Here is an 11,614-nt window from a genome sequence, read left to right as displayed (position 1 = left end):
TCAACAATACTACAAGCGAGAATGATCTTGTAATTGTTGTAGATCACAAGCTGAATATAAGCCAACAAAGTGATGTGGCTGCAAAAAAGGCAAATGCTATTTTGGGCGGCATGAAGAGAAGTATATATTCCAAATCACATAAAGTACTAGTTCCCCTCAACTTGGCAGTGGTTAAGCCTCATCTGGAGTACTGTGTCCAGTTCTGGGCATCACACTTTAAGAAGGATGCAGACAAACTGGAGAGAGGTCAGAGGAGGGCAATTCCGTGTCCTGCACTCTGGGATGATCGAGAAGAGATCCTAGCCTTCCTCTCTGTGACAACCTATAGGCCTCTCCCCTGATCAGGGGAGTGGAAACAAAGCCCTGTGAGGAGAGACTGAAAGAACTGGACATGTTTAGCCTTGAGAAGACTGAGGGGAGATATGATAGCGCTCTTCAAGTACTTGAAAAGTTGTCACGGAGAGGAAGGCCAGGATCTCTTCTCGATCATCCCAAAGTGCATGACACAGAATAATGGTCTCAAGTTACAGGAAGTCAGATTCCAGCTGAATATCAGGAAAAACTTCCCGACTGTTAGAGCAATAGGGCAATGGAACCAATTACCTAAGGAGGTGGTGGGCTCTCCCACACTGGAGGCATTCACGATGAAATTGGACAGTCATCTGTCAGGGATGCGTTGACTTGGATTTCTGCATTGAGCAGGGGGTTGGACTCGATGGTCTTATAGGCCCTTCCAACCCTACTGTTCTATGATTCTGTTCTATGACCTACGTGTGTGTGTGTGCATGTGTGTGTGGAGTAGAGCTTAGAGTATCAGCACTTTGGGGTGGGATCAACCATCACTTCTTCCAAAGTGGCATCTACTTACCAGAAAAAGGATGACCACTTCCCCTGTAAGAGGTAACCTCAAAGGAAGCTGTTTCTAATATATAGATGGAATAAGATAGAAATGACTTGTAAGGAGTTATGGCAACAACAAACAAACCACATCAGAGGAGAATCCTGTGAAATACTCTGTTGACTTTACAAGTCCTTGTGAGTAAAAGGAATTTACTCATATACCTAGTATATGAAGGTATTTATTATCCCATTGCCAACAAATCACCTAGTGATGTTTGTCTTTGCTTGTGTGATGGCAGCCTCTATCTTGTTTTCAGGCCTGGAAATTGGAAGGCCCCAAATGGCTTCACATGGCATTTTAAAAAGTACCTTTGCACCTCTCTCATGCTGGGTGAATGCTTTCAATGGGGGTAGAACAGGGGAGAGAAAACTAAGATAACAAGTGGAGGCTGCAACAGAATGTTGCAGTGTGCAGTGCCGCTGTTAACGACTATAGCCATTACATTCTATTACCTCGCTGCCCCCATTTTCCTGCTTGGTCACCCAACAGTCCACAGAGCATGCTCAGCCCTCACTGGGCTGCTTTTGGGGTATTCCTCACCCCTTTTGGTTTTTTTCTCTAAGTTTTTTGTACTTTTGCAACCCTTGGGGTTTCCCCAAGTCTGCTAATACCCCCCTCGTGTATGTGGGCAGTACCATTTTGGCTACCTAAACAATGGCACTCACAGCTGCAACACTGGAGATATAGGGAACAAGTGGGACATGCAACAAAAAGTTGCAGTGTGGACTACTCCTGTTCAAGATTCAAGACAGCCAATTCCAGACCTTCCTCCCACCCACCCCATTTTCAGTTTTTCTCCCCAATAGTCAGCGTTCCATTCCCACTGAGAATGCTCAGTCCCTATTTATTGTTTTTTTGTCTGAAAACCTTGGGATTCTCCAAGCCTGCTGTTACCTCTCTCTTGTGAGTGGATGGTGCCATTTGAAAAATAGGACTATCATTTGGAGAATCCTATTAGTACTATAGAATTAGTATTAGTAATATAAAGCAGGGGTGAGGAACCTTAGACCCAGGGGCCCAAAACACCCCATCCTCTGGCCCCAAAACACCCCATCCTCTGGCCCCACTCCCTTTCCCCCAACCTCTGATCATTTGATGGTTTCTCAGCTTTTGTGCAGTTTTTTTTTCCACATTCTAAAGGGTTGGAATGCAGCTCCTAAGGCTTAATTACTGGCAGTAGGAGCTTAGGGGCACAATCCTGTGCATGTTTAGACAGAAATAAAGAAATAAATCCCAGCCAGCATGCTGTCTGGGAAATGCTGGGAGTTGTAGGACTTATTTCTATCTAAACAGACATAAGATTACACCCTTCAACTACAATATGCTGGGGGTTTATTTTTGTATTTTTGGCCCTACCCCTTTATTCTTTGTCCCTGCCCCCTTTGCCACCCCCCACCCCCTGGAATACAGCCCCAGAGACCTTTTTGAAAGGGAATTTGGCCCTTGGGCAGAAAGAGGTTCCTCACCTGAACCACAGGAACTATCATTCCTGCCTATGTAGTTTGTATTTGCATTACAGACTGATTTAAAGAAAAGTCAGTTTTAGCCTGACATATGGCAACTTCCTTTAGAAGCTATTGAACCATAATTCCAAATCTGCTGGCTGTCCTCCTTTCATTGTTTGTTTTCTGACAACCCCCTGCTCCCAATTGCTGTTAATTTTCTGAGTCATAAGAAGAGAGTGTTCTGGAAACAGACAATACCACCCCACCCGCCACTGCAAAATGAAGGAAGGTGCTGAGGTGTTTTCACATGAGGCTTTTAATGTGCAATTGCCCTGCCTGATCCACAGAATTTTCTCACCACTTCTGTCTTTTCTCTTACCATGGAATATCCATTAAGGAAGAAAAGGCGGAATAACTGCACAATGCCTTCTGATTGTTAGCCAGGACTCTTCTGTCTGGAAGCACCCCTGGTTGTGGGATGTACACCATTACACTCTCCCTCCGGGAGTCCTTCCAGACAAGTCTTATGTCATGCAATTGCCTTGTCTCATTCATGGAATTTTACGGGTGTGTATCCAGATAACCCCCTTCATGGATCACTGCCTTCTTGTGGCGAAGGGGCTTGCACAACTCAGTGAAGCCATAAGCTATGCCGTGCAGGGCCACCCAAGACAGACAGGTCATGGCGGAGAGTTCTGACAAAATGTGGTCCACTGGAGAAGGAAATGGCAACCCACTCCAGGATTCTTGCCAAGAAAACCCCATGGAACGTATCACAAGGCTAAAAGAGATGACACTGGAAGATGAGCCCCTCAGGTCGGAAGGTGTCCAATATACTACTGGGGAAGAGCAGAGGGAATTTCCAAGTAGCGCCAGAAAGAGTGAAGTGGCTGGGCCAAAGGACACTCAGCTGTGGATGTGTCTGGTGGTGAAAAGAAAGTCCGATGCTGTAAAGAACAATATTGTTTAGGAACCTGGAATGTAAGATCAATGAATCAAGGTAAAGTGGAGGTGGTCAAACATGAGATGGCAAGATTGAACCTCGACATCTTGGGAATCAGCGAACTAAAATGGACAAGCATGGGCGAATTTAATTCAGGTGACCATCATATCTACTACTGTGGGCAAGAATCCCTTAGAAGAAATGGAGCAGCACTCAGTCAACAAAAGGGTGGGAAAAGCAGTACTGGGGTACAATCTCAAAAATGATAGAATGATCTCAGTACAAATCCAAGGCAAACCATTCAACATCACAGTAATTCAAGTCTATGCCGAAGAAGCTGAGCTTGATTGGTTCTATGAAGACCTACAACACCTTCTAGAACTAACACCAAAAAAATATGTCCTCTTCATCATAGGGGATTGGAATGCTAAAGTAGGAAGGCAAGAAATAACCAGGATAACAGGCAAGCATGGCCTTGGTGAACAAAATCAAACAGGACAAAGGCTAATAGAGTTTTGCCAAGAGAACACGCTGATCATAGCAAACACTCTTTTCCAACAGCACAAGAGGCGACTCTACACATGGACGTCACCAGATGGTCAATATCGAAATCAGATTATGTCCTTTGCAGCCAGAGATGGAGAAGCTCTATACAGTCAGTAAAAACAAGACCTGGAGCTGACTGTGGCTCAGATTATGAGCTTCTTATTGCAAAATTTCGGCTTAAATTGAAGAACGTAGGAAAAACCACTAAACTATTCAGGTACAACCTAAATCATATCCCTTATGAATATACAGTGGAGGTGAGGAATAGATTTAAGGGATTACACCTGATAGACAGAGTGCCTGAGAAACTATGGACGGAGGTCCGTAACTTTGTTCAGGAGGCAGCAACTCAATCCATCCCAAAGAAAAAGAAATGCAAGAAACATTAAAGTGGCTGTCTGATGAGGCATTACAAGTAGCTGAGGAAAGAAGGGAAGTGAAAAGCAAGGGAGAAAGGGGAAGATATATTCAGCTGAATGCAGAGTTCCAGAGAATAGCAAGGAGAGACAAGAAGGCCTTCTTAAATGAACAATGCAAAGAAATCGAGGAAAACAATAGAATGGGAAAGACCAGAGATCTTTTCAAGAAAATTGGAGATCTCAAGGGAACGTTTTGTGCAAAGACGGGCATGATAAAGGACAAAGAAGGCAGGGACCTAACAGAAGTAGATAAGATTAAGAAGAGGTGGAAAGAATACACAGAAGAATTATACAGGAAAGATCTGAATGTCCCTGATAGCCATGATAGTGCGGTCACTGAACTTGAGCCGGACATCCTAAAGAGTGAAGTCAAGTGGGCCTTAGGAAGCATTACTAACTAGTGGAGATAACAGTATTCCAGCTGAGCTATTTAAAATCCTAAAAGATTATGCTGTTAAAGTGCTACACTCAATATGCCAACACATTTGGAATACTCAACAGTGGCCACAAGACTGGAAAAGGTCAGTTTACATTGAATTGAAGAGTGTTCAAACTACCGTATACAATTGCACTCATTTCACATGCCAGTAAGGTGATGCTCAAAATCCTACAAGCTAGGCTTAAGAAGTAAACCGAGAACTACTGGAAGTACAAGCCGGGTTTCGAAGAGGCAGAGGAAGGAGAGTTCAAATCGCCAACATTCGCTGGATCATGGAGAAAGCAAGAGAATTCCAGAAAATGTCTATTTCTGCTTCATTGACTACACTAAAGCCTTTGATTGTGTGGATCACAACCAACTGTGGCAAATTCTTAAAGAGATGGGAGTACCAGACCACCTTACCTGTCTCCTGAGAAACCTGTACGAGGGCCAAGAAGCAACAGTAAGAACCGGACATGGAACAACCGATTGGTTCAAAATTGGGAAAGGAGTACGACAAGGCTGCATATTGTCACCCTGCTTATTTAACTTATATGCAGAGTACATCATGAGAAACGCCGGGTTGGATGAATCACAGGTCGGAATTAAGATTGCTGGGAGAATTATCAACAACCTCCGATACGCAGACGATACCACCCTTATGGCAGAAAGCGAAGAGGATCTAAAGAGCCTCTTGTTGAGGGTGAAAGTGGAGAGTGCAAAAGCTGGTTTGAAACTCAACATTATAAAAAAGTAAGATCATGGCATCTGGCCCCATCACTTCCTGGCATATAGAAGGGGAAGAAATGGAAGCAGTGACAGATTTTACTTTCTTGGGCTCCAAGATCACCGCAGACGGTGACTGCAGCCATGAAGTTAAAAGATGCTTGCTCCTTGGGAGGAAAGCCATGGCAAACCTAGACAGCATAGTAAGAAGCAAAGACATCACCTTGCCGACAAAGGTTCGTATAATCAACGCTATGGTTTTCCCAGTAGCAACGTATGGCTGTGAGAGCTGAACTATAAGGAAGGCTGAGCACCGAAAAATTGATGCTTTCGAACAGTGGTGCTGGAGAAGACCCTTACGAGTCCCCTGGACTGCAAGGAGATCAGATCAGTCAATCCTAAAGGAAATCAACCCTGACTGCTCACTGGAAGGACAAATCCTGAAGCTGAAGCTCAAATATTTTGGCCACCTAATGCAGAGTGAAAACTCCCTGGAAAAGACTCTGATGCTGGGAAAGATTGAAGGCAAAAGGAGAAGGGGATGGCAGAGGATGAGATGGCTAGATAGCATCACCGATGCAATGAATATGAACTTGAGCACACTCTGGGAGATTGTGGAGGACAGGAAGGCCTGGCGTGCTATGGTCCATGGGGTCACAAAGAGTTGGACACGACTTAACAACTGAACAACAACAACAATCCAGATAACATCATCTTCCACTCGTAACCTCCTGTTTTCCTACCTTTTCTGTCTTTTTTCTTTCCAGAAGAAAAATCTGTATCGGAGGAAAAGACGGAATAGCTACACAATGTCTTTTGACTGGTAATAGGGCAGGGGGTGGGGGCATCTGTCTAGAAGAGCTTCGGCTATTGGGCGTTATAGAAATTAAATAAATTAATAAAAAATAAATAAGAAGCACCCAGGGAAATAGATTTTGCACAGGCATCATGTGTATTGTCTTCTAGAGCAAAAGAGCTTCTAGATCTGTCTAGAGAGCTTCGGCTATTGGGCGGTATAGAAATTAAATAATTAAATAAATAAATAATAAGCACCCAGGGAAATAGATTTTGCACAGGCATCATGTGTATTGTCTTAAGGCCACTCCATCTGCTCAGCTGAGAGACCAACAATTCTTGGTTGTTCCTCTGAACTTGTTTCCATTTCAGCTGGCCCTGATAAGAAGACCAGCAACTCCTGGCTGCATTATATTTGCATTACATCCGGTCGTTATGATAAGCCCTGTACACCGTCAAGAATGGGCGCTTCAGTTGTCTCGTTTCCTTCCCCCTCCCTCCCTGTCCCTTTGTGTCGTGCCTTTTTATGTTGTACGCCTGAGGGCTGGGGCTGCTCTGGTTTTTATTGACCCGTAAGTCGGCTTGAAGAGCGGATATAAATGTTGTTTGTTCTGTGAGCCACCTTGACTCCTTCGGGACCCTGAGAAGGCACGGTGGGCGGATGGCTGAAGGGCTCTGGGGGGGTAGCTGAAGGCATGAACTTAAGCACGCTCACTTAGAAGTATCCCAATGAGTTAATTTTGCAAGTGTGCTTCTCTCTCTCTCCCTCCTAAAAACCCCTCCCTTCTTAAACAATCTTCCCTCTCGTTGTGTGTGTGTGTGTGGTTAGGGGCGCAGCTTCCATCTGTGCTGCGGACTCGGCCACACAGCCCACGAGCGTGCGTTTGCCCTCTCATCTCCACTTGGGCGTCGTCTCTGTCCCGTGCGGGGCTGAGTGAGGAGCCAGAAGCGAGGGAGCGCGCCTTCCGCCGCGGGGACGCGCCTTCCCGGGCGCTCGGTCGGGGCGAGTCCCGGCAAGGAGGCGATAACGGGGCGAGCGGCTGACGGCGGGAGAAAGGTGAGGGGGCGGGGCGGAGCCGGCGGGAGAGAAGGCCTGGCGTCTCCTCAGCAAAGGGGGCACGAGGGGAGCAGGGCGGTGCCCCTCCGGGCGGAAGAAGGGGGCTTCCCCGCCGCGCGTGCTCCAAGTGGGGGCGACTACGAGTTGCGGTCTGAGCTGCTGCTCTTCCTCTGCGTGCGCGTCTGCTTCCGCTAACTTAAAAACAGAACGAAACAACTTACTGGTGCGTGGTGCGCGCGCGGGGAAGACAGCGCGCCTCCATCCCGCTAGTTTCCCTTTTAATATGGCCAGGCGGCGGCCCCCCCGCCCCTGTGCAGACACTTTTTGTGGAGTTGGAATGGCCGTCTCGGTCCTCCGTTCCTTTAGTGCAGCCTCCCGCAAACGGGTGTCCTCCAGATGTGTTGGACTGCAGCTCCCTTAACCCCCCTGCCAGCGTTGTGGGAGTCGTAGTGTAACACATCTAGAGGGCACCCGGTTGGGGAAGGATGTTTTAGCGTTTGGGGCTCTCTGCGCCTCCCTCACCTCGGCTTTAGGGAGGTGTTAAAGAGAGCAGACAAAACCCGTTTTCTCTTGTGTCGAACGTTCCCCCTGAGCGTGGAGGACGACCACCTCCTCTTCCTGTCCACTTCCATCCCTTTGTGTTCATTGAGGGGATGATGGGACGTAGAACCACCTGGGCATTGTTTTCTAGGGCTGCAAGGTATTATAAAAGGTAAAGGTGTCCCCAACCAGCCGTGTCCGACTCTAGGGTGCGGTGCTCATCCTCGTTTCTAAGCCGAAGAGCCAGCGCTGTAAGGTATTACAGGCAGTGCCTAGTTCTAAACTGGTAAGACCCCTGCACATAAGCTTGCTTTAAGTCACAATTTCTGACTGGGAATACCTTCTCCACCTCCGCCCAATCCTAGATGTGTGGCAGCTGGTTACAGTTATTTACTGGTGAGGGAATGCACTCTCTTTGCTGCTGTTACAGCTCATTTTCCACAGCTGAGCCCTGGCTGCTGTGAAAAACAAGCCCTGGCTATGGGGCTTTCATTGGGTTCTAAGTTTATGTGTCTGGAAGCACAGAAGCCCCTCTGACAGAGTGTCTGGAGCCACCCCCTACACTTTGAACACCATGCTGTTGCTTTTGAAACAGCTCTTGTTGCTAAACTTACTCTCTGTTGGGAAACCAGCAGTGACATCTTAATAATCAGAAGAGGAAATCTGAGACCATCTCAGGAGTACAAAAATAAAGTGCAATAAGAGGAGGCTTACAAAGCAGAATTGATGCTTTCTGTTAACTCATGCAGAACTGTTTACTTTTAAATCTGCTAGGCTTGTAGGCTTTGTAACATTTTCCATAGAACTCGCCAGTGAACACTGTGCTTTCTAGATATCTAAATAACTCTGTGAAGGGGGCTAGGCTGAGAAATAGTGCTTGGCCAGGATCATTTGGTGATCATCATGGCTAGGCTGGTATTTCAGTCCTTCATACCTAACAGAGCCTGTCTGCTATATCATACTGGTTCTTGATACTCTTGCACAGAGGTTGATGGGCCAGGAACTATATACTTCCTTGAAGCAATTAGGGGTTTCCCCACAACTTTTCTGGGCCCATCCAGGAGAGTCTGCTCAAACGAGGGTGAGACTGTGCTAGGCAGGGCAGCATTATAAAGGACTTAGAATCTCTGTGAGGAGCCATCTTCTTGGAATCTCACATGCCTGTGATACACAAACTGTGTGTTTCCCCAGCAGACAAGTACACCCCTGACATCTGCTGCCTCAGGACAGGCATATCAAATTCCCCAGCATCCATACTCGGAGTTGGAAAGAAGGACGTTTCAGGCAGGCAGGTAAGTGGTTACATCTAACTCCAGTTATCTCAGTGGATACTATACTTCTAGAGGGACAACAAGTGTATTAGGGTGAAGAATCTCTGAGGATCCATGGACATTAGGATGCAAGAAGGAAGGTGCTACTTCTGATTACAAATCCCTTTGGGGTTGGGTATAAGTTCTTTGTGAACTCTCACTCATGCTTCCCAGTCCAGTCTTGGGTGTCTCTCCCTTTCTCTCTCCCCCAACACTGCTACAGAGAAAGAAGAAGTGGAACTGGCTGGGCTTACTCTATCAGGCGCTGCTTAGAAGTCAGCAGCTCCTCTGGGAGAAGGTTATGCAGTACAGGTACGTTGGTAGATGACAAGTTAAATGCTTGTTGCCAAGGAGGCAGGCATTTCATGCTATTTTGAGTGTTTCCCCAGTATCTTGTTGCAAAAGGTCTCCATTTTACCAAGGGCAGAATGGATTGCAAGTGTACACTTTCCTGTATTAGCAGAGATAGGAAGAACATTTCCCACCCTCTATTCAGCAGTAGACTTCAGGAATATGTTAATGCTATCAACATTATACTTAGCTCTACTCTAATCAACTCATAGGCACCTCTATTATATTGGCTAAATGCTTCTCCACAGGGGGCTTTTATCTTATTATTGAGATTGGTTACTCATGGAAATTTGCAGCTCCTTTACATGGCATTGTCAACCTCCAGGGCATCTCCCATGCTAAATGACCTTCATCCCATTTTTAAAAATATCAGAGATAAGCTATAAAATTACAGCACCTTGAGTTCCTCTTGAAAATAGGAAATCCCAGAATAAGAGGAGCTAGACCACAGTGCTATCTGGTGGCTGATAATGAAACATATAGAACAGTGCAGCTAAGGGGGCAGGGGGAGTGCATGTAAAGGGAGCCCTTGGTGATCCTGCATTTAAAATGGAAGCAGAAAGGCCAGGTAAAGTTGTGGGATTTTAACCTGGTGTACAAATGCTCTAAGTTACTTCTTAGAGGTAGAAGACAACATGCAGGAAGCACTAGAAAATCCATTGGTAGAACAATATCATGAACGTGTTAGCAGTTAATAAAGTTAGAAGCCCACACTCAAAAAGGAGTGCACAAATCCCTGTTTGCACCCAACACCTGAAAGAGGAGATAATCCCACAATAAAGAAATGCCAAGGAGAAGCCAGTCCCCTGCCTCGAACCCCTCTTTTTTTGTTATCAAGCCGAAGACAATTGTTTCTGGCTGGGAAGTTGTCTCCCAGGATCATACCCTTTCTTTTGTAAGGTCTTGCACACCCAAGCCTATATCTTCCTGCCTTCTGTCTCTTGCCTTTACTCTCCTGGACATACCATCAGTTCTTTCTTCTCTTACCCAGCGCTACCCTGTCTCTCCCCAAGTCTGTGAGTTCCTGGTTGGTTTCTTTTACACACTCTCCCCCCCTCCTTTTTTGGATTGCAGACAGAGCAATAAGGAGAGATGATAATTTTCCTCTCCTTTAACCCTATTTTTCTGGATTTTTCTCAGTCCTACCGCAGCTATCACCATTCTTCCCCTTCCCTTCTTATCCAGGCCGTGCCTGTGCAATCAACTTACCCCACAAACGCTCCCACTTCCCTCTTGTTCTAGCCTCTAAGAAAAGCCTCATTGGTCAATCACTATTATTTTTATTGATAAAATATCCCTTTATTTTCTGGGAAAGCTCTGAGTTGTCTTCATTGCTTCCTCAGTATTTTATCAGGGCAACTCCTGTACCCAGGTTTAATTCTATGAATGATTCCCAGACTTGACTCCTTTGCATTTCTGTTAGGACTAGGCTCTACCAGATTGACATCAGCTTTTTATGTGGTAGAACAGGGTGAAGGTTGCATTGGGAAGAGTTTTCCTCTAACACTGGAGAAAAGTTTTTTCAGTCCAAGGGCCCAATTGATGCCTGGGAAACCTCTCAGGAGCTGCATACCAGCAGTGGGCATGGCCAGAGTCCAGAGTGAGCAGATCCATGCAGATCAGCTGAGGACAGGGCCATTTTCCTCCCTATTGTGGTGTGCCTGCCAGGGAGGTTTGGACCTTCCTCCTCTATATGCCACAATGGGGATGAAAATTGGGCCCCCTTAACAGATCTTCTGAGGATGCCCTATCTTTATCTGCATCATGGTGTGTTGGGCAGGGAGGTTTATATGTCCCTGCCCAGCATGCCCTGATGGGAAAAGCTTTTAACTCTGACCAGCAGCTTCTTGGAAATAAGAGTTTTTCCTTGCTGTATGGTGTCAAAGGCTCTCTTTCTGTCTGCACTGCAGGAAAAAGCCCTTGATCTCTGATTAGCAGTCGATAATAAGAGCTCTTTGCTGCCTGAGGAGAAGGGATGGGGCCTGGGAAAAAGCTGGTGGGCTCAGTGGGGAACCTGTGGAGACTGGATATTCTGCATGCCTGTCCTAGCACACCATTTGAACTAAATCCCCGGAAGCATTTATGCTCCAGAAAGGCTTAATCCCTAAACATGGAGAAGTAGTGTGTGGACATGTACAAAAATGTCTCCTGAGCAAGAATGTT

General features: G+C 46.2%; 1 protein-coding gene across 5 annotated transcripts in view; it reads left to right on the top strand.

Annotated features, from left to right (window-relative positions):
• Nucleotides 1-7,182: 7,182 nt before the first annotated feature.
• Nucleotides 7,183-11,614, top strand: part of LOC146358281 (leucine-zipper-like transcriptional regulator 1) — a 29,762-nt gene continuing 25,330 nt past the window's right edge. The window contains exons 1-3 of one of the 5 annotated variants that reach the window (XM_084807053.1): nt 7,183-7,250; nt 8,985-9,082; nt 9,324-9,412. The gene's annotated coding sequence lies outside the window, so the exon portion shown is untranslated. Of the gene's footprint in view, nt 7,474-8,981; nt 9,083-9,323; nt 9,413-11,614 lie in introns of all 5 variants that reach the window. The other 4 variants (XM_084807068.1, XM_084807039.1, XM_084807046.1 and 1 more) reach the window with 4 other exon arrangements.

The sequence above is a fragment of the Heloderma suspectum genome, chromosome 1 (genome assembly GCF_057233095.1).
Source record: "Heloderma suspectum isolate Gila_16-S chromosome 1, 16-S_ref, whole genome shotgun sequence".
Taxonomy (NCBI): Eukaryota; Metazoa; Chordata; class Lepidosauria; order Squamata; family Helodermatidae; genus Heloderma; species Heloderma suspectum.
This window is presented reverse-complemented; position numbering and strand designations above follow the sequence as displayed.